Genomic DNA, 27,981 nt, shown 5'->3' on the forward strand with positions numbered 1-27,981 from the left:
CACCAAGCTGTGTGCACACACTATCCCTGGCTACAAACACATAAATGGTTGGCTACACACCTGCCCGTACACCACAATAGGGGTAATGTCCTGACCCATGGCCCTGCTTCTGGATAACCTGTGCAAATCTGTACAGCTGTGAGGCATTGCCACAGCAAGATAAGGCCATACTGTCATGTCAAAGGATGTACAAGTATGGGATCCTCTGCCAGCACTGTACCAAGGTGCTGAACTGGATACACAGACCCAGCAGCAAGTGTCTGCAGCTCCTCCTCCAGAATGGCATAACTTACCATGAATACGTAGGTGTTCGCCCACAATACTGAACACAGCTGCAGTCACCCTTGTCCCCCAAGACATCACTGTGAGCAAGAATGTCCACCTGACAGTACATGAGGACAGAAAACATCACAGTGTATAACAGTACACATGTCTGAATATCTCTGCTAACAGCAGTACCATGCAGCTGAAGCAGCACAGATGCAATCACCTACAGTACACACTATCCCCTGCACAGTTTGTCCCCATATTGCCAAATGATCGACAGATACCCTGCAGAAACAGTTTGCTACCTGTAGGTGTACAACACAAAGGTCTGCACTGGAGTGCAAACTACCTGGAATCGATCCACACATTCAATACAGAAGGGCATAATGGGCATGCTCACACACTTAGAGAAGTGAAGGCAATGCCAGACAACAACATACTGAAAGGTCATACTGGGCATGCGCACACACTTAAACAAATGAAGCCCATGTCTGCAAACAACAGTGGGTCATGCGTATCTGGCATTTGCAGATGTTAGTGTATACACTCCTCGGTATGCATCAGTCATGCCTTGCACACACAGTGGATGGGAATACAGACACATATCCAAGGACAACACACTATAATAAGCCAAAAGTAGATGTACATAGATGTGTGGAAGAGAGTGACTGTGACAAGGAGCCATCCATTATGAGGTCTGTCCCACCCAGCATACAGCCAAATGGCTACAACCATATGAGGTGTAAATGTCACTCACTGTAGACATTAGCCACTGATATTGTTTAGCATTACAGACTATGTGGTGCAAGTGCTAGTTGTGTAACATGACTGTACAAGGAAGTAGTCATCTATTAGCTGTATACACGTACCTGTGGAATATAACCCTGCGTATGCCTGCATGTGGTGTGTCAACCTCTAGATGAATGGGTTATGGCCCATGCACACACACTGCCCTCCCCATAGCTGTACTATGCCAAGCCTGCTGAGGTCATCCACTTTGAAATACACCTTTGGGAAAGGTGTAGCCCAGTAATATTGGTGGCATGTCCTATAACTGCATACTGCTATAGTGTGATAAACTAGTTAGGTATGAGTTCTAATCCCAGACATAGCAACTGTGTGTGTTTCTGTCTGTGCAGAGAGCAATGCTTTTTAGGATAGTCACAAGCACTCCAATTCAAATGCCCTACTTTGGCAAGGCTGCTGATGTCATTCACTGTGAAATGTACCTTTGGGAAAGGTATAGCCCAGTAACCTCTGTGGCATGTCCCATAACTGCGTACTGATGTAGTGTGATAAACTTGTTAGGTAGGAATTCTAATCTCAGACATGGCAACTGTGTGTGTCTCTGCCTGTGTAATGAGCAATGCTTTTTAGGCTAGTAAAACTCACTACAATTCAAATGCCCTACTTTGGCAAGGCTGCTGATGTCATTCACTGTGAAATACACCTTTCATAAAGATGTAACACAGTAATCTCCATGGCTCATCCTATAACTGCATACTGCTATAGAGTGACAAACTAGTTAGGTAGGAGTTCTAATCCCAGACAAAGCAACTGTGTGTGTGTGTGTGTGTGTGTGTGTGTGTGTGTGTGTGTGTGTGTGTGTGTGTGTGTGCGCGTGTGTGTGTGTGTTTGTGTGTGTGTGTGCATCTGTGTAGAGAGCAATGCTTTTTAGGCTTGTCACATACACTACAATTCAAATGCCCTACTTTGGCAAGGTTGCTGATGTCATTCAATGTGAAATACACCTTTGGGGAAAGAGTACTCCAGTAATCTCCATGGCAACTCCTATAACAGCTTAATGCTGTAGTGTGATATAGAACTCTGGTAGGGGTTATATTCCCATACACGGCAGTTGTGATTGTTTTTGTGTGTGTTTATATGTCTGTGTAGGGAGCAATGCATTTTAGGCCAGTCACACTCTCTACAATTCATATGCCCTACTTTGGCAATCCTGCTGATGTAATTCGCTGTGAAATACACCTTTGGGGAAAAAGCACCCCGGTAATCCCAGTGGTGCGTCCTATAATAGCTTCATACTGTAGTGTGATATAGAGCCCTGGTAGGGTTTCTATTCTCATATATGGCAGTTGTGGATGTTTTTGTTTGTGTTTCTATGTCTGGGTAGGGAGCAATGCATTCCAGGCTAGTCACACTCACTACAATTCAAAATGCCCTACTTTGGCAATCCTGCTGATGTCATTCACTGTGAAATGCACCTTTGGGGAAGGAGTGCTCCAGTAGCCTCTGTGGCACATCCTATAACTGTGCAGTGCTCTAGTGTAATAAACTAGTTAGGTAGAAGTTCTAATCCCAGACATAACAGGTGTGTGTGCCTGTCTGTGTGTGTGCCTGTCTTTGTCATTCATATCATGTGTGGAGGTGGTTGTGAGTGTGTAACAACTGTACTCAATGTGGATTGTGTTTTGTAAATTCCTTATATGGTGGCCCTAGTATATATCACAATGTCCACCATACAGGGATAACAGATGTGAAATAGCGGAGAGGCTGGGGTGCAAATCCATACCCCTACATGTGACATCAAAGCCAGGTGAACAAAGTTAGCAACCCTTGTATTACCCAGAGAACACTCTCAACCCATGTCTCATACACACGCACACTTGCCTAGGCAACAGCTACTATGTTGGTAGTACCCTGCATATTGCCCACTGATAGTAACTATGGTGTGATAGCAGTGGGCTACAGAAGGCATGGCACCCTGTCCATTAGTCCAATAGGCACGTACATGCCAACAGTGCACCTTCTCTATGTTCCCCACTGGACACCTGCAAACATGTGGTGCCATCAAATGTGACCCACAAAGGAAATACCATGCCTGAAAAATATGTCCCATATGGACAGATGCCACTGACACCAGGGAATACCAGTATCGTGCTATCAATGTAGGTGCAGGTGGTTGGGAGTGTGTAACAACTGGACTCAATGTGGATCAGGCTTTGCAAATCCTTATATGGTGGCCCCAGTATATATCACAATGTCCACCATACAGGGATAACAGATATGAAATAGCCGAGAGGCTGGAGTGCAAATCCATACCCCTACATGTGACATCAATGCCAGGTGAACAAAGTTAGCTACCCTTGTATTACCCAGAAAACACTCTCAACCCATGTCTCATACTCACACACACTTGCCTAAGCAATAGCCGCTATGTTGGTAGTACCCTGCATATTGCCCACTGATAGCAACCATGGTGTGATTGCAGTGGGCTACAGAGGGCATGTCACCCTGTTCATCAGTCCATTAGGCACATACATGCTGACAGTGCACCTTCCCTATGTTCCCCACTGGACACCTGCAACACCTGTGTTTCCATCAAAAAAGGAAATACCATGCCTGAAAAACATGCCCTGTATGGACAGATGCCACTGACACCAGGGAATACTGGTATTATGCTATCAGTGTAGGTGCAGGGTCAACCTGCTGTCCATTAACAGTTCCCGCCACATGAGGCCAGGACTGGCACATCTGATGATAGTCTGTGTACACAACATGGGTCAGACACCCCATGTACAGTTCCACATGTCACTGTACATGCATGAGGCAGGTGTGCACATCCCAGACACCATCCATGTCATGGACTAAGGAACGCATACATGGTAAGCAATGCACAGCATTGGCCACACGCAATAGTTACCCAGGTGACTGGATGGTAAGTACAATACCCACCTGTGTGGATAAATCCAGACACTACACCCTTGAGCCACACTGCAGACCATTGTCATGTGGTCTGATGCCAAGGTATACCCATCACCTTGCCTTGTATAGCTGTCTGGCACAGTCGACCACTACACACCCATAAAGCAATGCACCCATGCATGTCAGTACTGGCACCCTGTGTCTGTGTGTGTGTTGTATGATGCCTGTGACCACATTCACACTGACTACAACCCCCACTGGCATACTGAAGCATGCTGTCTGATGTCAGACAGCTCCACATACCCTTGGCCCATATAACTTCCATATGACCCCTGTGGTGCATGTCATATATGCACTGTACTGTGCTGTGGCAATCTCACTAGTGATGAGTTGTAGTCCTGGCCCTGCCAAGTGTGTCAATGTGTGTGCATCCCTGTCAGAGTATGGCTGTGTTGATGCTAACACTTGTTCATGCGGACAGGCATGAGTACTACACCTACCGTATAGCTACCATATCACTGTTGTAGATGTCACTCACCATCAGCTATACATTTGGAGGGCTCCTCAACATGCAACCTATGTGGTGCATCCAATAACTGCATAGACATATGATAGCACTACATAGCTGTCAGGGGGTTGATACCCTGTACTGGTAGGTGTGTAACACAAACATGCTTAAGTTTTACTTTCCCACCCTTCCCTGACTTATCTTTGCCTCTGTCTGCCTCTCTCACTCACTCTCTGGTGGATGTGGAGACCTACTTTGCTTAGGCAGCAGCATGTGTATTTTAAGTGATGCTCATGATCAGCTGATGGCCTCTGTACGAATTGCAGCCCTCCTCTAGCTGATTGCATATGGAACAGCTGTGGTAACATTCCCATAGCCAATTGCATGGAAACATACCCCGATATCTAGGAACATCATATTGGTGTCAGGCCTTTTCATTCACTGTGAGCAGGAACTGGATCTGTTGATTGGCAAACAGCATCACAAATGGATTGGGAATTTACCTCTAACAACATACACTGTGGAAACAGGCCAACACACAGAAGGGGAATGTGCCTGACCTGACTACAGAATGTAAGTGCTGCTATACTACATTTGGAGTAATGTTAGTTTAACAGGGTGTGTGTGGATATGGCTGTCCTACATGTTTTAATACTTGTCATGTCAGTGCTATGTTTATGAGGAACCCCCCCCATCTGTAGGGTCATCTGCAGACTGAGCAGTGTGTCGAGCCTTTTGTTTCACGTGTTACCCACAGAGCACCTATCTGTGAACTGCAGAATGTAGTGTGGGTATTGCAGTCTGTAGATGGTGACAGCCGTGAAAGTTACTGACTTCATATCCCTCATAGGACATATGTTGCAACAAACCCTGTTACAACAGTAAATGTATGAGATTATCACAACAACATGTCAATGTTGGCCCTGTGTTTGTGCCTTCAGCCACAACTCTGTCAACCTTTGTACATATGTCATGCAGTAAGAGGTGCATATGTGCAGTACACCATATTTAGTGACAGCATATCTGATAACAAGCCAGTTAGATATCAGAATGCTACACATGTTATGTATAGTAGGGGTTATATGTGATGACATAGCCTGGATATTCTGTGGTTGTGTTTACAGTACTGAGGTCTGTGTACTTATGGTGATTGTCGACAGTGTGTGTATTGTTAATATGTACCTTGGCCTGTGTACAGACTGTGGTAGATGTCATTGTTCTTGGACCTGTTCTATCTGATGTTACATGCTGCTCCACTGTATGGTATCCTATCAGCTTACGTGTTTGTAGGGCCAAATACACAAATGTCCCATACCACAGAGAGGGTTTGGACCACACTGTGTAGTGGCCCAGTATATGTAGGATTAGTGTGTGAGTGGCACATATGAGGATGGTGTTGAACAGATAGTCCATATACTGTAATATTATGCTAGTTTGCCATATGTGGCTGTGTTCACATTGGTTGTGGTTATGCACTTTCACACAGGTGTCTGTTACTCTGTGCTGTGACATGCCTGTAGAGCTTGCTATATATGCAGGCACATGTGTATTCCTCCATATGAAATGTAGGCCAGTGTTGTGCCAGTCTGCCTGTAGCCTGCACAGTGCTGTGTTACATTCCTAGCAGCTTAGTGTACTTACCCAGTGAGATGTCATGTTCAGATACTTGCCAGATGTACTGCTGCTGGGCCACCATAACAGTCATGTATGTCAGACAAAGCAGTGGGATGCTGTACAGATGTATGTCAATAACTAGTGGGTAGTATGTGGCTATTGCACCTCTGTACCAGCTGTTATTATGTGTCAGGACAGACAGGGGTGTGTGAATGCATAACCTGTGGGGCAAATGTATACCAGTTGTTACATGCCATACACATCTACATGGCTAACATCCGCATTGTCAGGCTTGGTCAACATGTCTTGCACTAAGGGGTTCTGTGTATACTTCTGGACTGTCCAGAGTGTGTCAGCCTGTCCACATATATTGGCCATATTTCTGCTGTAGCCCACAGGAGCATTACTGTGCTAGCGGTGGTACTGTACTATGATGTCCTTAGGATGTCTGTCAGTTGTCAATGACACACATGTTAAAAGCAGATGTGACCTCACACACACACCATGCCTGTGTGGACAATCCCTATTACAGTAGCAATAGTCTGCAAATATACCTGCAATACATACCTGACATCCCCTTGCACTACGAAGTTGGGACTATAGGGGCTAAGGTAGGGCTCCACTCCATGTTCAGGACATATGGTGGACATATATGTAAATATAATTATCCAGACAGCTGTATATATATATATATATATATATATATATATATATATATATATATATATATATATATGGGTCTACCTGACATGGTCGACAGTTCATATGATCGACTTTCATTTGGTCGACAGATCATTTGGTCGACAAGCAGATTTGCCCCCTTCCCGAATGTTGTGCAACTCTGGAGTTGACATATATAGTTAGGGGGGTGTGGGGGGCTAAGCCCCCCACCTAAAATGCTTGTCGATCAAATGAACTGTCGACCAAATAAACTGTCGATCATATGAACGTTTGACCATGTCAGGTAGACCCATATATATATATATATATATATATATATATATATATATATATATATATATATATATATATATATATATATACATATATACACACACACACACACACACACACACATATATTCATATCAACATACATACATGGATATGTATATGTACATAGATATAAATATAAACACTCAGATATATACATATACAGAGCAATATATGTCTACACATATACAGACAGAGATACATATGCACATACATGTATGGATATCTACATATATATTGAAAGTAGTAGGTATATCAGAATAGATATGTATGCACATATAGTGATAGATATGTACATATATACCAACATAACTAGGCATATCTGTACACATAGAATGTGCATATATATATATATATATATATATATATATATATATATATATACGTATACACACACACATATATCTATATATACATATATCTGTATATACATATACACAACAGCATGCAGGGCAGCTATAGTCAATCCATGCTTGTAACAGTATACATGTGTGTAATGCATGTGCTGTGTCATTAAGTGATGCCCCTTCCCCTATGCACCTGTTCTTCATCCTGCCATGTACTGTGCACCACACCTCACAGGTGTACAACCCATTGTGAAATGTGTAGTACTGTGTCAGTTATGTCAGCTTTAATGCTCACAGCCCCTATGTTTTTCAGCAACACATACCTGGGATGCTATGTGGACAGATGTAATTTGTGAATGCCTAATGTCTGATTTACAGCTCTCAACAGCAGCAGACCATATATGACCAATCCAATACTCTTACACTAACAACCATCAGAGCATACCATGGCTATGGGGGGAGTACACACCCTTATTGATATGACGCACCCATCCGTGATCTGCATTGAGACCACATCACTGCATATCTTAGTACATGAGCCCGATATATGACATATGTTTTGTACTTTCACATGCAGTGTCTACGGAATGTGTTAGGTGTGCCGATGCTGACCACGATGCATACACTCTGTGTGGACATATGTGTGCTATGATGATTTGTCGCACCTCTTGTGTTCACTACATCAGTCACTACTCCTGGCGGGGGTACACCAACATGGGCCATCTGCAATTGCCAGTGTATGTTCAGTCTGCCCTACACATGTCCCCCTAATTTGCATGATTGCAAGGTCTACTCATGTGCACATCCCTTGGTGTTCACAAACTACCATCACTATTCTGTGGGGGTAGGGTTACATCTGCCACAGGTCCTGAACCTGACTATTTGCAGATACAGCCATTCTTAACATCCTTAGGGTCCCAGCTACAGTGCACTGGTGTGTCATGCTGAAACCCCCTCCTTCGGCCTGTTTGCAGATACATGACAAGTAAGCCCTACACATGTGTGTTACTTTGCAGTGTCCCATACACTGAACACCACATGTTACAGCTTAGTCCCTGCTAATATTGTGGACTACTGTAATGCCTTATGCCATAGTGTATCTCTGAAGCAGTTGCCATTGTCCTACAGGTATATACACTGTGTTGCACTGCATATGGATGTTTCTCCAAATATGTCCCTACTATAGGCTATGTCTCCCACCATTATGTTACTCTCTGTGGACACATTCTGCAATAACAGGATGTTAGTTATCATGCAGGTGTCTGACATACCCTTCCAATACCCTATCATGGTCACTCCAGTGATGTCATGCATTTCACAGCAACAATACGTGCACATGTACAGCATGCATTCCGGGTAGGTGTGTTATATGTGTGCATGAAATATACCATCACCATTACATTCTTGGTGTATTGGCAAACATCGACATAAACCATACTCACCAGCTACAGGCTGCTACCTTGGTAGTATCCCGGAGCAACCTACATAAGAGGGTGAGAGATGTAATGTCAGTGGCCACACCTGTGACAGTGCTACAGAGTGGGTGCAGTATTACAATGCATCAATGGTACATTTCCACAATACTACCACATATGGACATCTGTTTATCACTACTATGCAGCAACAAGATATATCTTTGACATGTCAGATATGCATGATCTACCTATTCTGATACAGATGTATATGCAACAGTGGTCTACTGATGTGCCCTGTGGCCTTACTTGCACAGTCCTCGGCCAGTGTGTGGGTGGTACCCACCTCCACAAAGGTGTCTGGCATTTGGTGGCTGGACGGACAGGCAGGTGCCACGAGGCTGGCCAGGAGCTCCTCCACACGTCAAGCGGGATGGATGGCATAGCCCCCTTGTGGCGAGGTGATTCCCTCCCGGAATGCAGCAGCACGCTGATGGGCATTGTGAAGCAGGTCAGAACAATGATGCCAGACCTGCTCATAACTGGGTTGTGAAGTCCGACATCATTGATCCTGTGGACTAGGTTGTTCCACAAGGCTGTCTGCTTCTGCTGCTCATGGGCGGCCCGGCCAAAAAGGATAGGGTAGTGCTGGGTTAAATAGGTGAGCAGTACTTCATTTTCATCAGCTGAATAAGATGGTAGCCATGCATGTGACATCTTGGCTGAAAGACATAAAGATGGAAACAGGTCTGAGCAACTCATGCAGCAAGGTTACACAGTTCTTAATATACATCTCTGTCACCCCCCCACCATATCAGTGACAACAAACTGTACACACAACTCATTAGGTATGGTTACAGCTTACCTAACAGTGTGACAGATATTGTATTATACCACACTTTGTGCTATGTGTTTGTAGCCATGTTCCCAGTGTGGACACTATCATTGCTGGCTTGTTACAGACTATTCACCTGCATGCCATTGTCAGGGCCACTATTGTTCCATATATGCCTGTGGTATGGCTGCTTTGTGATTGCTGCACATGTGACATTCTGTGTTATTGGGGATATCTATGCATGCTGTTGAACATGTTCCAGGATTGTGTAGACTATTACTACCAACATATGTTCTATAACAGTGACACAATAGCATATATATGTGCTATTGCCCAGCAGAACCACCTCTCCAAACCCATCTGCCCATATTACCCAGCCACATCACATGTGTGTCCCACCCTGGGGCCTCCTCATGTACTGGTTCAGCAATACCATCAGGTGAAACCAACCCATGGGATGTTTTCCCACCCCTGGGGGCACACACAGACATGTTCCTGTCCCCTGAGGTCAGGTCCAGGGTCTGTTCCATAACGGGCTCCACAGACACATTGTGGGATGTGCTACATCACTCTGAGGCACCCAGTACACATTGACAGGGCTGACATGCTTCTCCTGCTCATCATCCAGGTCAGGCACCTTCAGGACATGGACTGCTGTTTTGAGTAGCAGTGGGTGGGAGGCTTGTTCCCATTGTGCCCATATTGGGGCCAATGGGACATCCACATCACAGACCACACACACCATCCAGGGGGTTTACCCACCACATGTGTCACATACCGCCCCTGTAGACTGTCCTCTATATCTACCAATCCTGACCACCTACACAACTATACCTGCCATACTTCCCCATATTCCCATTCCATACTTCACAGACAAAGGCAATGTGGTCCCAACAAGGGGTTCACATGTGACATACCCATTCATGTTGCACACACTGCCAGCTGTAGATATCTGTGTGTATTGCTATGTGAGCGGTTTCCTTGCACATAGCATGCAGCACTGTGGTAGTAATATAGGGGACATGTATTTACATACATATATGTTTGTGTTTGTATATATGTAGACATATGCATATAGGTATATATCTATATATGTGTAGATATACGTGATGTATATATGTGCTCATATATATATGTCTACACATGAGTATTTGTATATTTGTGGATATATATATATATATATATATATATATATATATATATATATATATATATATATATATATAGTTTTATATATTATATATGTGTACATATGTACACATCTGCATACCTATATGTGGGGTACATTAAGACATCAGGTCCACAATCTCACACCTTCCTGCACAGCTGCACTCTTCTGCCTTGCTACAATACAGACATGTGCCACATATGGATACAGCCTGACATTAGGGGGGGTATATGTAGGACTAGATTGCAGGTAGCCCTATTACACACCTATTGCATTCCTGCATGCTACATTACAGATTAACCTGAGTATCCTGCAAGTTGTGGGCTGTGGATCCCACGTGTCCATCATAATTGCATTACTTCCACCACCAGCTATTGGCCACGTAATATACATACTTCCCATTACACAACACACAATATGATGGCTTCCATCTTGTCAGTCAATGCTGGTCTGCACAGTTGACGGCTATGGCCCACTACCCACAGGGACAGACACTATTGTCCATAGCAGTTGCTCAGTTGAACATCATTACAACAACACCTGATGGCACATATAAATCATTCCACATCATCTATCCCATTATTATTGACCAAGTACATGCATATTAACTTCACATACTTGTTGTGGGAATTATGTCTGTTCTGAATAGTTTGCTGGATGTAATTCTCTCTCTCTCTCTCTCTCTCTCTCTCTCCAGTAAATTGATTGAGCTGCTTTGAATAGATTGCAGCATGGGTTTTGTAGGTGATGCACATGATCAGTTGATGGCCTCTGCACCAGTCAGTGTCCTCCACTTGCTACCTGCATGCAACATGTACTACTTCCAATTAGCACTGTCATGGCAACCACCTACTATAAATCCCTACATCATGTGGTTGTGATCCCTTTACCTTTCCTGTACAATGGACATCCTTCCTGTGTGTGGGCATCAATGTTACAGACAGAATGTAGCAATGCCTCTTACAGGAGAACCTGTATACTCAGACTACCTACATATTTGTAGGTGGTTCCAGAACTATAGACAGAGTGTGAGTAGAGTTGTTGTATGCATTATATAGCACTGGTGTTACAGGGTCTGTGTGTACATACTAGCTTAACTTAGAATGCAGTCTGTCTGCATAGCTCTCATCTGTGGGCCTATCCTATTGATGGACAAAGGTGTGCCTATTATGTTTTGTCTGTCCACCACACAGGTCTTGTGTCAGATATATCACTGGCAGTGTGTGTGTTGAGTGCTATCAGTACATGGCTACAGCCATTTCTGTTTCTAACTTCAAATTCCTGACTACGGATATGTTGCAGACTATCCTATAACACCAGCAACTTGCTTAGTGTATGACAACAGTTTTATACATATGGGCCTGCGTTCCAGCCTCTGTCCTCCACCTACATTCCAGGCTTTGCATATATGGCACACTGTCAGGGGTTGTTCTGTAGTGGGCTGTGAGTATGTCATGCTGCCATTCCTGCCATCAGTCCATTGCTGATGTGTCCCCCACACATACTGTGGGGTTGGGGCCATATATGTGTGGAATTCACCTACACAATACATGTGTGCCCTTATGCACTCCAGAGGCCAGTGTATGTAGCAGTGGTATATGGCCCTGTATTATTGAGTCTAGGGGGGATGCACCATAACTAACCTAGGCTGTTACAACATGTAGGGGTATCAGTGCTAAGCTGCCTTAAGGTATCTTTATGCACATTACCATACAATTCACCTTGGGTAAATGCAGGCCTACTACCTCCTGCCATACAGACTGTTCTGTTTGTCAGTGTGATTGTGATGGTGTCAGGTATGCCTTGTTATGTAACAGTTAAATCCCATTGTGTCAGCTGAGGTCTTTACCCCCTAGGGATTATGTACAGAGTGTAGTTAGAGGCTGCTGGACTATACATCTGCATTAATTACTTTTGATTGTTTTGTATCCTGTGACCCAGTCTGTCTTTACTATTATACTACTTGAAGGCATTGGCCTGGACAGCAACATAGGTAAACCTTTCCAGACTACTGTATTAGTATAACTGTTTCATGTTGCATTACTCTGTTTATATATATATATATTTGTATATCTGTATCTGCATATATGTGTCTGTGCATATGTATCCTAGGGATGTTGATTGCTTCCGTAGTGTACATTCCCTATGGGATCCAGACTGTACTGCATGATATGTTACTGATACCAGCCTGACATCATACAGGTGTGATGGAGTATTGTTAACATCTTGTGCCCATGTCATGTCAAGTCCTGGTTACGGGATCTGCAACAGTTGGTAGTGCATTGCAGGGCAGATGTTTTTTGCTGTGGAAGGGGATACCTATTTGTACAAGACGTATATTGTTTGGGGCCTCTCGACCCCATTAATGGTCCATGATGACATATATGTTTTTGTTATATTCACATTTTTATCTACAGATATATACCCGTATATACTTATATAGATATATATATATATATATATATATATATATATATATATATATATATATATATATATATATAGATGTAGACATATATATCTATAGATGTATGTATATGTATATATATATATATATATATATATATATATATATATATATATATATGTGTGTGTATATATGTATATATATATATGTATATATATATATATATATATATATATATATATATATATATATATATATGTATGTTCATAGGTAGGTACTAGGCAATTGGCCCTAGGGCCTATATAAGCCTAGCCAAATGGTACCCTGGCTTTCGCCACCCAAGAAGACCCAGGACTGAACCCTGTGGTACTCCACTTGTCACTGGTCTGAAGTTGGATTTAGAGTCTGCTACTTTCACAGTGTGGGTTTTGTCAGTGAGCAAGTTGAAAACCCATCTTGCGACATAGGGATTTATGCTTAGTTTAGTGAGTTTATCTATAATTCCAGAATGGGGGATTGTGTAGAAAGCCATGGCGAGATCTAGATAGGCTGTGTGAACCACCTTACCCACATCTACAGCTTTGGTGACCACTTCAAAGAAGTCTATCAGGTTTAGGAAACATGATCTTCCTTTTACAAACCCGAACTGAGTAGGGTCCAGAGTTTGGAGATTACCAATGTCATTGTTTGTAAGTTCCATGATGATACATTCCATAGCCTTCCAGACCAGGCTAATGGGGAGGTAGTTCATGGGGTCCATGGTGGCTCCCCCTTTCCGGAGTGGGATAACTGTTGCTGTGCACCATTCAGTGGGCACAAAGCCTGAGGTGATGCTATAACTGAACATGGTACTTAGGTGGGGTGCCAGATCATTCTGTAGTTCATGCAGAACGCAACCTGGGATGTTGTCAGGTCCCATGGATGCTGTGTTCTTGGCTTTGGAGAGTGTATTTTTTCTGCGCTGCCATGATTACAGGAACTTTGCATTCTTCCAGTATAGAGATGGGGGTGAGAGAGGGGTAAAGTTAGCACTGAACCTATCTGCCAGGATGTTGGCATCATCAGTAGGTTCAGTATATTTAGTGCCATTATGCTGTAACTCAGAGCAGATCTGAGTGTTGCCATTGAGATTCTTGACATAGCTATAGCATGATTTGTGGTTGTCTTTAGAATCAGTGGAGATTTTGTTTTTGTAACTAGCTTTGGAGGATTTTATGAGGGATCTCAGCTTCTTACTGAGGCTGACCAGGGAGTTCCTCCAATTATGGGATTTTACTCTTTTTTGCAACAGTTTCCTTCTTCTGTTGTAGAGTTTGTTTTTGACAGGGCACCACCATATTGGCTTCCTTTTTTTGGAGGATAGCATCTTGGTTCTGTTAGGGATTGCACGGTCCATGCACTCATCTAAGTGCTTATAAAGGGCATTTGTATAGGATTCAGCAGTTGTACCTCTATTGTCCGTCAGCATGGGTGTCGTGAAATTTGCCACTTCTGTCTTAAGAAGCATGAAGTTGGCTTTGGAGAATTTTTTTCAGCGGATTCCATAATGGGCGTGGGGGTGGAATGTGGATGTCTAGGGTGATTAGCTTGTGGTCAGATCTACAAAAAGCCAGCAGCTCTAAAACGCAATCCAGGTTTATTGAAAATCCAGCTAAGCGCTTTCGACTGTAACACCAGCCTTCATCAGACAAGACAAAATGAACCATTCCTTTTTATACAAAATCCAGTGTATAATTAATTAATAATTAATCAATTAGAGTCTACATATAAAATATAAACATATAAAAAATATGTCTGTATAGCACATATGCATTCCTATCTATTATAAGCCCTCAATTTTAAAATGCTTGAAATAGAAATTGTATCATTTAAACCTGGGAGTTGTGCAGCATTTAAATACATTGGCACCAATACTCCCTAGTTTCTAAAATGGTTTTCCAGTTACCTCCCCTGGGACCCTCCTGAATCTGTTTTAATACTACAAAACCAAATTTTGAGTGGGATTATTTTCTAAATGTCTATAAAGGGCATTAGTGTTCTTACATTTACTAAAGTCATAAGTCTGTTCATATATACGCTGCTTGATTTTCCATTCTGTTTTGCCTATATAATAAGCAGAACATTCTAAACAACTGGCTGCATATATGATCCCCTTTGTGTTCCAATTAAAATAACCAGGGATGGTGATGCCCTTCCCTGCTAAGAATAACTCTTCACATTCTAAAATATAAGTACACTGAGTGCACATATTGCACTTTCTCATCCTACCTTGGGGCTTGATAGTTGAAGTGGAACAGGTATTGCACCAATCCTTCAAGTTATGATCCCTCTTGTATACCACATTAGGCTGTGTTCCTAGAATCTGACTTAAGTCCCTGTCACCTGCTATAAGTGTCCAGTTTTTACACATAAGACAAAAAATATCGTGACTATCATTAGTATATGTTGTGACAAAACATATATTTCCATATGTATTGCCATTAGTTGTATTTTGTAAGTTAGAAGTAGATGAAACTGGGTCTGAAACATGAGTTTCCAATTGTATGGTATTATTAGTTGCATTAATTTCTGATGCTAGCAAAGGCTTGTAAAATCATTTTTGTCTTTTGTCCACCACTTCACAAATTACACTATCTGCAATTGTTTTGGGATAATCCCTATTCAAAAACATATTGCCTATAAAATTACATTCTTGTATGAATTCATCCACATCATCTACCATCCTGGCTGCACGCACCATTTGGCCTTTGATGACTGCTTTTTTTACATGATGTGTATGATTACTAGTAAAGTGCAAAAATGTACTGGAATGGGTATTTTTCCTAAATATACCAGCTTTTAAACATCCAAAATTGAGGGCTTATAATAGATAGGAATGCACATGTGTTATACATACATACTTTTTATATGGTTTTATGTTTATATTTTATATGTAGACTCTAACTGATTAATTGTTAATTAATTATACACTGGATTTTGTATAAAAAGGAGTGGTTCATTTTGTCTGATGAAGGCTGGTGTTACAGCCAAAAGCACTTACCTGGATTTTCAATAAACCTGGATTGTGTTTTAAAGCTGCTGGCTTTTTGTTTATTAGTTTGGTCATATTTATTGTGGTTGGATCTGACCAATGAGGACTTGACCTCTGGTGTGGAACACCAGTTGCCCATGTTGGTAAAGATGAGGTCTAGGATATTGCTGCCCCTGGTGGGGGTGTGGATAAGTTGATCAAAGGCATTGGAATTTATGAATTCCAGAAAATGTTGAGCACAAGAGTTGGTACAGGAGTAGTTTTCCCAGTTAATGGTGGGGTATTTGAAATCACCCATTATTAGGGTGCTAGGTTGTACCCTAATATTTTCCAGTGTATCAGGAAATAAGGAGTGGGAATCCTGGGGCATGGTGGGGGATTTGTAGCAAGCTACAATTTGGATTGCAGTCTTGACCAGAGTTAGTTGCACTTGGATAATCTCGGATGCATTATGCTGAGCAACTAGCCTAGAGGTGTGGATATCCATAATGAATATAGACACGCCTCTGCCTTTTGTGTTTTGGTCCAGGTTAGGGGGCAGAAAGGTGTGGTATGAATTATGGTCTGGTAATGCAGGGGTGCTGTCTGGAGCCTTGAACCAGGTCTCTGTCACGGGACAGATGTCGATGTTCTCCATTTTAAGGAGTGCCTCGAGTGAGTGCATTTTGAGGTTTAGACTTCTAGCATTGAGTAGCATTACCCTCACATTTTGCTTGCTTGTACCTGTTACGCTGGAGAATTTGTCATTTGAAGCTTGCCTAAAAAAGGCACTATAGGGGTGGCAGGATCCTTAGCCAGTATCCGGAATCCCAAGGGCGACAGGTGCAGGCTATTTCTGGCAAAACATCGTGGTTTGTCGATCATGTCACCACAGGCAGACAGATACTGGATCGCTTTAGAATGACACCAGAAGCTTAGCCAATTGTTGAAGTCAATCATTTTGTCCTTGTACTGTGGTATCATTCTGGGTGATGGCAGGATGCTACTCAGGGCTAGGGTCATACCTGCCTGGGTTACAAGATCAGATGGCTCCTCCATGTCTCTTTTCATGTAGTCCAGGGAGGTACTTATCAGGTCATTCACACCAACATGGACAATGACAGAGTCATATTTTTACTTGTTGTGGAGTGACCTGAGTGCGTGTGTTATGTGGTGGATCCTGGCACCCGACAGGCAGCTGACAGTAACTTTCTCCTTGCTTAGCCTGGTGAGTGGAACATCAGTGTGCCTGATTATAGAGTCACCTATGACTAGAGTGTTGGGTATGTCATTATGCCCTAAGGGCTGTGGTTGAGTGGCGCACTGAGTTTGTGGGTATGTGTCATTTGAGTTGTGTTGGGTGGTGGAGGTTGCTTGCGTTTCTGCTTTGGAGGTCCCTGTTGCTTGGGTAGATTTTTATTGAGAACCTCCATGAATATAATTGTGTGTTTTGTGTTTCTATGTGTGTGTTTTGGTGGTGAAGGATTTGAGGGACTATGTGATGAGTGTGGTGTGGTGCAAGTGTTTACCTTCTCCTCTTGACTGTCTAGTCCAGTCTTGGGTGAAGAGAGGTTTGCTTCCAGTTTGGCTATATAATTGCATCTCTCACAGGTTGTAGTGTTGGGTGGTAGGAGGAGAGGGTTGTCTGTGTACATGAGGCAATTGCTGCATTGCCCCAAGATGCCCAGATTCATCAGGTAGACAGGAGAAAACACTGGGAGCTGACCCTTAGACATGACTGGATAGGTGCTTATTTATTAAGTACTAGAAACTGTTTTCCTCTAGACGAGTGAGGAAAGTTGAATGCTGTAGTAATTTGTAGCTTATTTTGTGCTTACAATGAGTTCTGGACAAGTGCTGAGCTCAAAGAAACAGATTTCAGTGCTGAAACTAAAAAACTGGCTAGTTCTAAGAAAAACAATTAAGCTAGAATGCTTTGCACCAATACAGAAAGGCTTGGGGACTCAGAAGCTTACAAACAGTCCTAAATACAGCAAATCTGTATCTGGACTAGACGACTTACAGGAAAGGCAGGAAACAAGCTTAGAAAAATGTTTTTTTTGTAAAGTAGAAATGGGAAAGGAGGAGCAGAAACTAAGTGGGTTGGCCTTCTCAAATATTCTCCCTGGATTAGGTAGAATGAGGTAATGACACTAGACTACATATATAGATATGTTATATCTATTTAGATATTAATATATACACACATACACACTCACAAACACACACACACACACACACACACACACACACACACACACATGCATCTACATGTTAAAATAAATTCCGTGTACTGTGGAATGCCTGGGCTGGATGATATGTTTGTGGAAACATCAGGGTTATGTATATCTGTCATGGCTTAGTGGTAAATCACTGTGGCTATGGTGTTCTGGGTTCGAGCCTTGCAGAGGCTGTTTATTTTGTTGCTGGGCAGAACAAGGGCCGTTGGATACATAGTGATTAAGGCACCTTTGAGCAGTTGTAAGCGGGTTTGCATGGGTTTGCGTGGAGGTAAGCACTGCTAACTTCCGGTTACAGTTTCTTATACTCAGCTTTTAAATTGCTTAACCTGTGTAGGCATTGCTTACCCCTATGCAAATAGGCTTAAACCCGCTTACTGCTGCTTAAAAGTGCTTACTCCCACTTGCCCCCATGCTAATTTCTTTAAAAGAAAAGAAAAAGGGTTGATAGGAAAGTGGTGAAAAAGGGGCACAAAGAGGGAAAGACAGTAGGGAAAATAGCTAGGGATGTGCAGGAAGGGTGTAGGGAAGGTCCATAGCTGCCCATTTCTTCTACAGCAACCACTGTGCATGTACACTGACTTCGTAGGTAGATTTGGACACTGAAACCCCTGAGAGAGGGTTGAGGACAACAATAATATGTTGTGATGCCAATTAGACCAGATTACATGTGTCCAGTGGACACATGTGCGAAATGGACAACTATGTATGCGGCGATATATTTTTTTTGGAAACAGATTGCCCTTTTTTTCAGGTGAGAGTGGGCTGTTGGGAAGGGATAGTAGGTATATTTGGGGTGGTAGGTTGGGTAGGCTAACAGACAAGACAAACAAGATGCATATAGGGGTGGTATATGACACATGTTGGGGTAGACACCTTGATGTGGAGGGGTGGTGGGACATCGGAAGCCCATGAGCCCCCTAGTGGAAACAGTGGGACTGAGATCCCCACCCATGAGCAGTCACCACTGTACCTTCACAGCCGCGAAGGTGGCTGTGTTGGGGGCTGAGTCACAGAGCCAGGCTGACCCTCTAGTTGTAATACACAGCCCTCAAGCTGGCGTAGCAGATCTCTGACCTCCCTACGGAGCTCACTATGCAACACGACCCAGACCTGGCAACAGGTGACAAGTTCCTGTCCACTCCCACTCCCAGGAGTGGGACAAGCCCCATCTCTTGAGGCAGTTATATGTGAAGGTGGTGCAGGACCAACGGACAAGGTGGTCCCAGGTTGGGCCCCAGATGTGCTGGTGCCTGGTGCCACGGCCAGCTGAGGTGGGACAGGTGGGTCTGCTGGGACTGGCCTTCCCAAATGTGCTATAGTGTTTAAATTTTATCATCATATGTGGGTTAGTAATAGTCAATACATTCCAGGGTTAGCTATAACAGCATGCATAGATATTTCCATTAACCCAGACACCAGATACGGAACAGTTGCATAGCAGACAGAACACATGCATATATGGGACCACAGTGGTAATAACAACAGCATGCAGGTACATTGATGGCACCATGCAACCAATGTTGGAATATTTCAATATAGCACATGCATAGAAACAGATTTAAATATTTATCAACCAATAGGACATAGTCAGAACAGTGAAGTCATTACATACCAGTTGAGGTGGGTATGTAGTTTATTGCTGGAGATATGGTTGGGGGGAGAGAAAGATATCAATTAACAACTAGTATATTCCTGTAGTCCACATTACGTTCCTAGTCAGTGCTGTTATCTGTACTTTACAAGTCTTGCTACACTACCCTATAGCCTTAGTTTGGACAATGATATGGCTGTTGTCATTGCTACACATGAACTGGTTTTATCTGCAGTATACACCTCTTACCTGGTATACCTGTGGAGGGAATGTTTGTTAACACTAACTAACTGTTTCTACACATACTCGCAGATTCCAGATTGATGTTGTGCACATAGCTGTCCATCTCCTTCTGCACAGAGTTTGGCCATGTCTTGACCACAAGCAGGTGAACTGGGACATATCTAGACTATTGCCCTCTTCAACCTTTACTGACTTACCACACTCTTATACAGGCTTTCCTACACAGTTATATTATGTAGCACAGTGTGGGTGATAGTGATCAGTGATACCTTATTATTTACAGCAACTGCAACACTCACAATTCCATACAATACCAGAGTAAACCATATCAGTACAGTGTATCAAGCTTTTTTTATCATCAAAGTGTTCGTATCCGACGTACCTGAAGGAGCAATGTTTGTTAGCACTACTTGAATGTAGCCACACAAAGTACCAGATTACACATTAGTATTATGCACATACATTTCACTCTGTTACTGTACACACTCTGGTCACAGCTTGATAACATGGGGGTGTAGATAGGACATACTTGGCTTATTACTCTCATAACAGTTTTGGGAGTTGCTAGAGTGACAGGTTTGTTCTCATAGATGTGTGACAATCAGTTGTATCCCCTGTTTACTGCCTAGACATCTGGGCTCATCCCACAGACTTCCTAGGGGGAAAGGGTGACAGGCAGCAGATATGGGCCCATATACTGGACATTCTGGTCTTATCTGTACAGTTGTAGGGTATGATTCTGTATGCAGCCTACTTCCACTCCCAGGATTCAGACCATGGCTGTGTCTGCTACAACTTAAACATTGTCCATCAGAGTTGTGTGTGCTATATAGATATTGCTGTATATCTCCTATCTGCTATCTGTCTTATAATTCTCCTGTGGTTTTGCATTCTGACCTTGTATTACAACACTCTTATACAGGATCTTATACAGGATTTCCTGGACAGTTATATTTTTTAGGACAGTGTGGGTGACAGTGATGAGTAATACCTTATTATTCAGAGCAACTGCATAAGTCACAGTGCCATACAATTCCAAAATAAACAGCACCAGTACATTGTATCATTCTTGCATTTCTGTGCACAGTGTTGGTATCTGACAGACCTGTGGGAGAAATGTTTGTTAGCACTACCTAAATGTTGCCACACACAGTTCCAGATTCCACATTACTATTATGCACATACATCTCACTCTGTTACTATACACACTCTGGCCACAACTTGACAACATGGGGGTGTAAATGGGACATACATGGCTTCTTACTCTCATAAGGTTTTGGGGAGTTGCTAGTGTGCCAGCTTTGTTCTCATAGATGTGTATTAATCAGTTGTATTTCCTGTTTGCTGCCTATACGTCTGGGATCATCCCACTGATTTCCCAGGTTGACAGGTTGACAGGTAGCAGATATGTGCCACTTTACTGGACATTCTGGACATATCTCTACAGTTGTGGGGTATGATTCTGTATGTAGACTACTACCATTGCCAGGATTCAAACCAAGGCTGTGTGTGCTAAAAATACAGCAGTTCACTTTTCAGTTGCATGTGGTATTCGGATTTTGTTGTCTCCCTTTTCACTGTTTTCTGTCTATGTGTCTCTCAGTTGTACTAATTGTCCTCTGGGGATTACACCAGTCATATACAGTCATTCCTACACATTCTATTTATGGTGCACAGTGTGGGTAACAGTGCTTAACACAACAGTACCATTACATAATTACAAATCTGCATTACCATATGATACCAGAGTATACACATGCAGTCCACAAGTTAGACTTTTATTGTCAGGCTATTATGCTTTTATTTACATACAAACTAGTTGAGACTCTTCCTGTCATATTCTCCAGTGCATGCAGTACTTGCCTTAAACAATACAGGTTTTATAGAGGCAATTAATTTACTAATACTTTTAGATTTATTTCCTATGACAGTACATGCAAGAGTATTAGGTTCATAGGTTCATAGATTAGTACTAAGCTAACTGCCCTTGTGAGCCATTTTAAGCCTAGCCAATTATCCCTTGTGAGACTCAAACCCTGCACCTTGTGTTTGTAAGGCAAACACCTTAACCACTAGGCCACCCTCTGACCTGCCTCACATTGCAACGTCTCCAGGCAACTTCCGTGGGCCTCCCGGTTCTAGGCCCACTCAGTTGCAGCTGTGGAGGACATAAGAGGACTATTTAGCCATACCTATCCATGATATACATGAGCTGGCAATTATTACACACATAGTGGAGTGATACAGCAGCTGGGACAGCCTCTGCTGTTCAAGCCTCTTGGATCCACTGCTCCAAGAGGTCCCTCCTATGGCACTTCAGTTCTGCATAGTGATGCTTTACCTGCTCACCAGTTCAGGGTATGCCAGTGACAATGGAGAGGTCACGGGCGGGATTGTCCCAGGCTTCTGCCTTGTATTGGGAACCCTGGTACTGGCCCTGCAGCAGTCTCTGCTCATGGTCTTTGACAAGAAGTCCTGCCATGACTCTGGACTCCTGGATGCATTAGCGCTGCACCCAGAATCGCACACCTTCTCCCCTTTCTGCCATAGTGTCTGCAAGGGGAAGCTACAACCAAGTATGAGATGGATTCCCACCTGTTGGGTTTAAGTAGGGCTGATTTCCCGCACGTTTCTGTTATTGGCCAGTTTTGAAAAGGCTAGGCTATGGGAAAACCTGCTTACCTAAGGTTGGCATTGTTTAAAGGGGTATAATACTGGGCACATTGAGTTAGCTGGCCTACACATTGCTTACAGCTCCTAAGCTGGCCTGTGCAATGCTTAGCATTGCTTACATTAGACTTTAAATTATATTTTATTTTTTGCATTGATGTCTTATTCATACATCTTATATATATGACTGGTATCCATGATTCATGTGTATGTACACTGTATGGTGTCCTTGTGTTTTATTGGGGACATCAACACTCTATTACAATTACACCTTACATCTGAGCTTACTGCTGTACTCCAGTTCACATATTTATGTTATGTAGTGGGTTATAGAACATATGACTGTATACTGATTCCTTTCACAGGCTCAGTTTGATTTTACTATACTGAGGACTTGTTTGGTGATACCTCAGTCTTCTGTACTGCTGTGATGGCTTGGTGGTTAACTACTGTGACTATAGTGTATACGGTCCTGGGTTCAAGACCTGCAAAGATGTTTATTTTGTTGCTGGGCAGAACAAGGGCCATTGGATACAGAGTGATTAAAGCAGTTTTGAGCAGTTGTAAGCAGGTTTGCGCAAGGGTAAGCAATGCTAACCTCCAGTTAAATATACTTACAGAGACTTAGCTTCAAAATTGCTTATCCTGTGTGTGCATTGCTTACCCCCATGCAAAAGGGCTTAAACTCGCTTACTAGTGCTTAAATATGCTTACTACTGCTTATTGGTGCTTACAATTGCTTACTAGTGCTTACTCTTGCTTACAATTGCACTGATATAGACAGTAATATCTAATGGTTCTTGGGAAGTTGGGGGATTTGGAAGCTGTATGGAGTTGTCATTCATTACACATTTTGCCTTCCATTTGTATCCATGATTCTGGTGTACATATACTGTTTGGGGCACATGTGCTTATCTGGGGACTTTGCAATGTTATAACACTGACACTTCACATGTGCATTTAATGCAGTACTCCAGTTCACAAATATATGTTATTTGGTGGGTTATGCAACTAAAATATTGGTCATAATGTGATTTGCCATGGAAAATGGAATGTGCTGCAGTGGGACTTCAACCGAAACAGCCTGCTCGTAAGGCGAATGCTCTGCCCACTACACTATTGCTATACTGCTTCATTTGCATACATCTTCCTTGTTATCCTCTTCAGCAATTTAAGCTGCATTAGTCGTAGCTAAATGTTGGTCACACCCGCGGACTTACGATTAGCTTTAATCGGATTCTTAATTAAAAAAAATATTTGTTTATTTGATTTGTATTTACTATTGCTGTTGTACATGTGGGGGTATGTTGCTGTGGATATTTGGACACATATGAGCAGTTTCACTCATTCCTTTGGCCTTTCTGCAGCTCTTCATTGCTAGGGTGTGTATATTCTGAGAGCTCTGCTCTCAGACAAGCCCCCTGCACTCTTACATGCTCCGTGTAAGATTAGGAGCTCAATCAGTGCACCTTCATTAATATGCATGGCGCACTGCTGTCCTGCTCCTAAACATCTGCTTCCATGCAGGACTAAGCTAGTCCTGCATGGAAGAATAGTAAATCCGGGGTCCCTTTTGCTTGAGTTCTTTTATATCACATTCTTGTCCCAAACCAATGTTTTCCTGGTGCTGCAGTTTTCCCGCTTTAAAAGTTGCTTTTGTACATTTATCAAAGCCAAATGACATTCTAATATCATCTGAAAAAAGTTTTGACAACCTGCAGCTGTGCTTTCAGTTCCTCATCTGATGAGCTATACAGTTTTAAATCATTGACAAGTCTTTAGACTTTGCTGTTTTCTAGGAGCCAAATTATAGCCATGACTTAAGCTGTTAAGTAGACAGCTCAATGGATTAATGGTAAGGCAGAATAGCAATGGTGACAGAGAGTCACCCTTTGAAGTTTTATCCCTGGGATAATAATTTGCCCTTTATCATGGCTTAATTGCAAAGTGGTCTGCCATTGTTTCATTTTCACTGTAATGTAGTCAATCAGTATAGGGTGTATCTTATACATTTTAAGCACTCTTTTATCCATGAATGTGGGGTACTATCAAATGCATTTTGTAGTTAATCCATGGCATACTTAGATTCTTCACCTTTTTACAGTTCTCCACTATGACTTTATTTAACAACAAATGATCCCTAGTTTCATATGAATTTCTTTTATTGCTCTTTTGTTCTACTGCCAAAATTGAGTTTTCTTCTAAATGACTATAAACTCTGTCGGCATCAATTCCCATGTATAGTTTATATGTTGTCGGAAGGCAAGTAATTGGTCTATAAGTTTTGGGGTAGCTTGCAGGTTCACTCTTAAGTAGGAGCATTGTTTTACCTGTTGTTAGCCAGGTTGGTGTCTGTTTAGGGTGCACATATAAATAGTTTTTACTTGTGGCTAAATCTTCATGCAAAGATGTTAAAACTTTTAACCAAAAGTTAGGTACTGCAGCTGGGACTGGGGTTTTCCAGTTAGAGGCTTTTCTTAACTTTGCCTCAATCACTCTGGCTGTTACTTCATCCCATGTCATATCATGTACTTTTAAACCTCTTATTCTTTCTTTTACTTCTTTTATTCATTTAACATCTTTGTGTTCCACAGGATCTTCATAGATATTTCTCCAAAATGCATCTATTTCTTCTTTTTTTGGTGGCCTTTCAGTTCCTTTTACCTTGTTTCCCAATTCTCTATAAAGCATTTTTTGGTCATGATTTGTGACAGACGAGTACCTGTAAGAGTGAAAGGGAAGGTCTACAAGAGGGTAGTGAGACCAGCTATGTTATATGGGTTGGAGACAGTGGCATTGACAAAAAGGCAGGAGTTTGAGCTGGATGTGGCAGAATTAAAGATGTTAAGATTTGCACTGGGTGTGACGAAGGTGGACAGGATTAAGAATAAGTATATTAGAGGGTCAGCCCAGGTTGGAAGGTTTGGAGACAAAGCCAGAGGCAAGATTACTTTGGTTTGGACATGTGCTGAGGAGGGATGCTGAGTATATTGGGAAAAAGATGCTAAGGATGAAGCTACCAGTTAACAGGAAAAGAGGAAGGCCTAAGATAAGGTTTATGGATGTAGTGAGAGAGGACGTGCAGGGGGTTGGTGTGACAGAGCAAGATGCAGAGGACAGGAAGAAATGGAAACAGGTGATCTGCTGTGGCGACCCCTAATGGAAACAGCCAAAAGAAGATGATGATGATGATGATGATGATGCATAAATTGCTTATTTTGTACTTTTTCTTTATATTTATCTGTTTATCTTCTAAGTTTTTCCACCTGTGCTGAAATTTTTAGTTTGTTATTTATGATAGTGCATGATAGATCCTGCTCTATTTTAATACTGTGCATTGCTTTTATCACATCTATCTTTCTTAGTATTTTTGTTGATCTATTCCCTCTTCCATAGTCTTCTAACAGTGACACTTCTTTTATTGCTTTATATTTTTCTCTGTTCAATGCTTCCATGATGGTATTCGATTACTCCCCTTCCATTCCCTCACTGCCCTGTGTTCTTGTGGTAGAACTTTATCAGTTATTAGTTTAGCTGCACAGTAATATATCCTGTTTACTTCTGTTATATCGCATGGGTCTCTATAGACAGTCCTAATTACTGTGTTCATTTGTTTTATCAGACTTCTGACTTTTGTGTTTTTTTTTTTTTTTTACCTTCTGCAGTCTATTTCTTTCATTGATCTTAATATATCTATCTATGTCCATTAAATCAAGCAACCCTTCCTGTAGTTCATTTTCTTCAAGACTGAGGGCACATCCTTTGTTTTCAGTTTCCTGCAGACATTCTATATAAAGTTATATAGCATCTTCCTGTGGCACATTCTCTTCAATTTCATCCTGTGCCATCTGTTGCTCTGTCATATGGGAACTCACTGCCCTATCACTCCTCAACATTGACTGCATCAGAGTTTCCACAGTTTCCTTTTCCTTCCCTTGCTGTCTAGCTTCAGATGAACATTTATACTGGTTTCCTATTAAAGCCTCCAAAATATCTTGATATGGCACCCTCCATATTATTCAATTGATGTTGCAGAATATGTTTAGATCCCTAGGTTGGATATTTCTGATGTCATTTGATTTGCTGATGTGCATTAAAGCCATTAGTAATGGGTCTAAGGATGTCTTGTATGCCAGACACAGTTCACCTCTTAGTGGTCTATATGATACTGGTTACTTCATGTAGGACATGTTGTTTAGGCCTTGTATCCTTTTAACTCATTCACTCCAGTGGAGCTCAGGAAGTTTGCACTGTAACTTCCAATGGGCAGAGCCTAAGCCTTTTGACAGAATCAAATTATGTCCTCACATTTCAAACAAATGTTCATATCTCTGGAGTCATAGGAGTTATGAAAGAAATATAAATAGCAAACTATTCAGCACAAACTATTTGTATGGTGGTAGTATTCTTTAGGTTCTAGGTCTTAAACTGCATTTTATAAGCCATAGTAAACAAAGTAACTATTACATTTGTAATATTTTGTAAACAGCTTGCGATATCTCAGATACCACTCAATGTACACATTTTACTCCTCTAGTTGAGAGCTTTCATATGAGGTTAAGGAGTTCTGTCTGTGTTACTTGGTTGCTGAAATATTTAGAAAAATGTGAAAATGATATCTATATAAATTACTATCATAAGAACAACAGTTAATATCTACTAGACAGAGGTCAAATATTAAAGCAGTTGAGTTTGAGATTGTGTAAGTTTTAAGATGAAATCTTTTAAAACCTTGTACATAGCATGGTTGGAATTATTGATGCAAATATGAACAAGCAATATTTGACTCCTAGAGGCCTGGAGGTGTCACTCAGATGTAATGACAGTATCTCTGTGGCCATTCCAGTTGTTGCATGTGTCTGGGCAAATACATGCCAAAGGGGGCATTATAATCAATGAGTGGCATAATGAGGGCTGAATAAAGGAGGACAATGACATCCCCTAGATCTAGACACTGTCCCTTTTTTATAAGCTGTGCAATAGAGAAGGACTTTCTTACAACATAAGACAC

Source organism: Protopterus annectens, chromosome 1.part0, assembly GCF_019279795.1.
Source record: "Protopterus annectens isolate FY-2018-M chromosome 1.part0, PAN1.0, whole genome shotgun sequence".
In the NCBI taxonomy this organism is placed as follows: Eukaryota; Metazoa; Chordata; order Ceratodontiformes; family Protopteridae; genus Protopterus; species Protopterus annectens.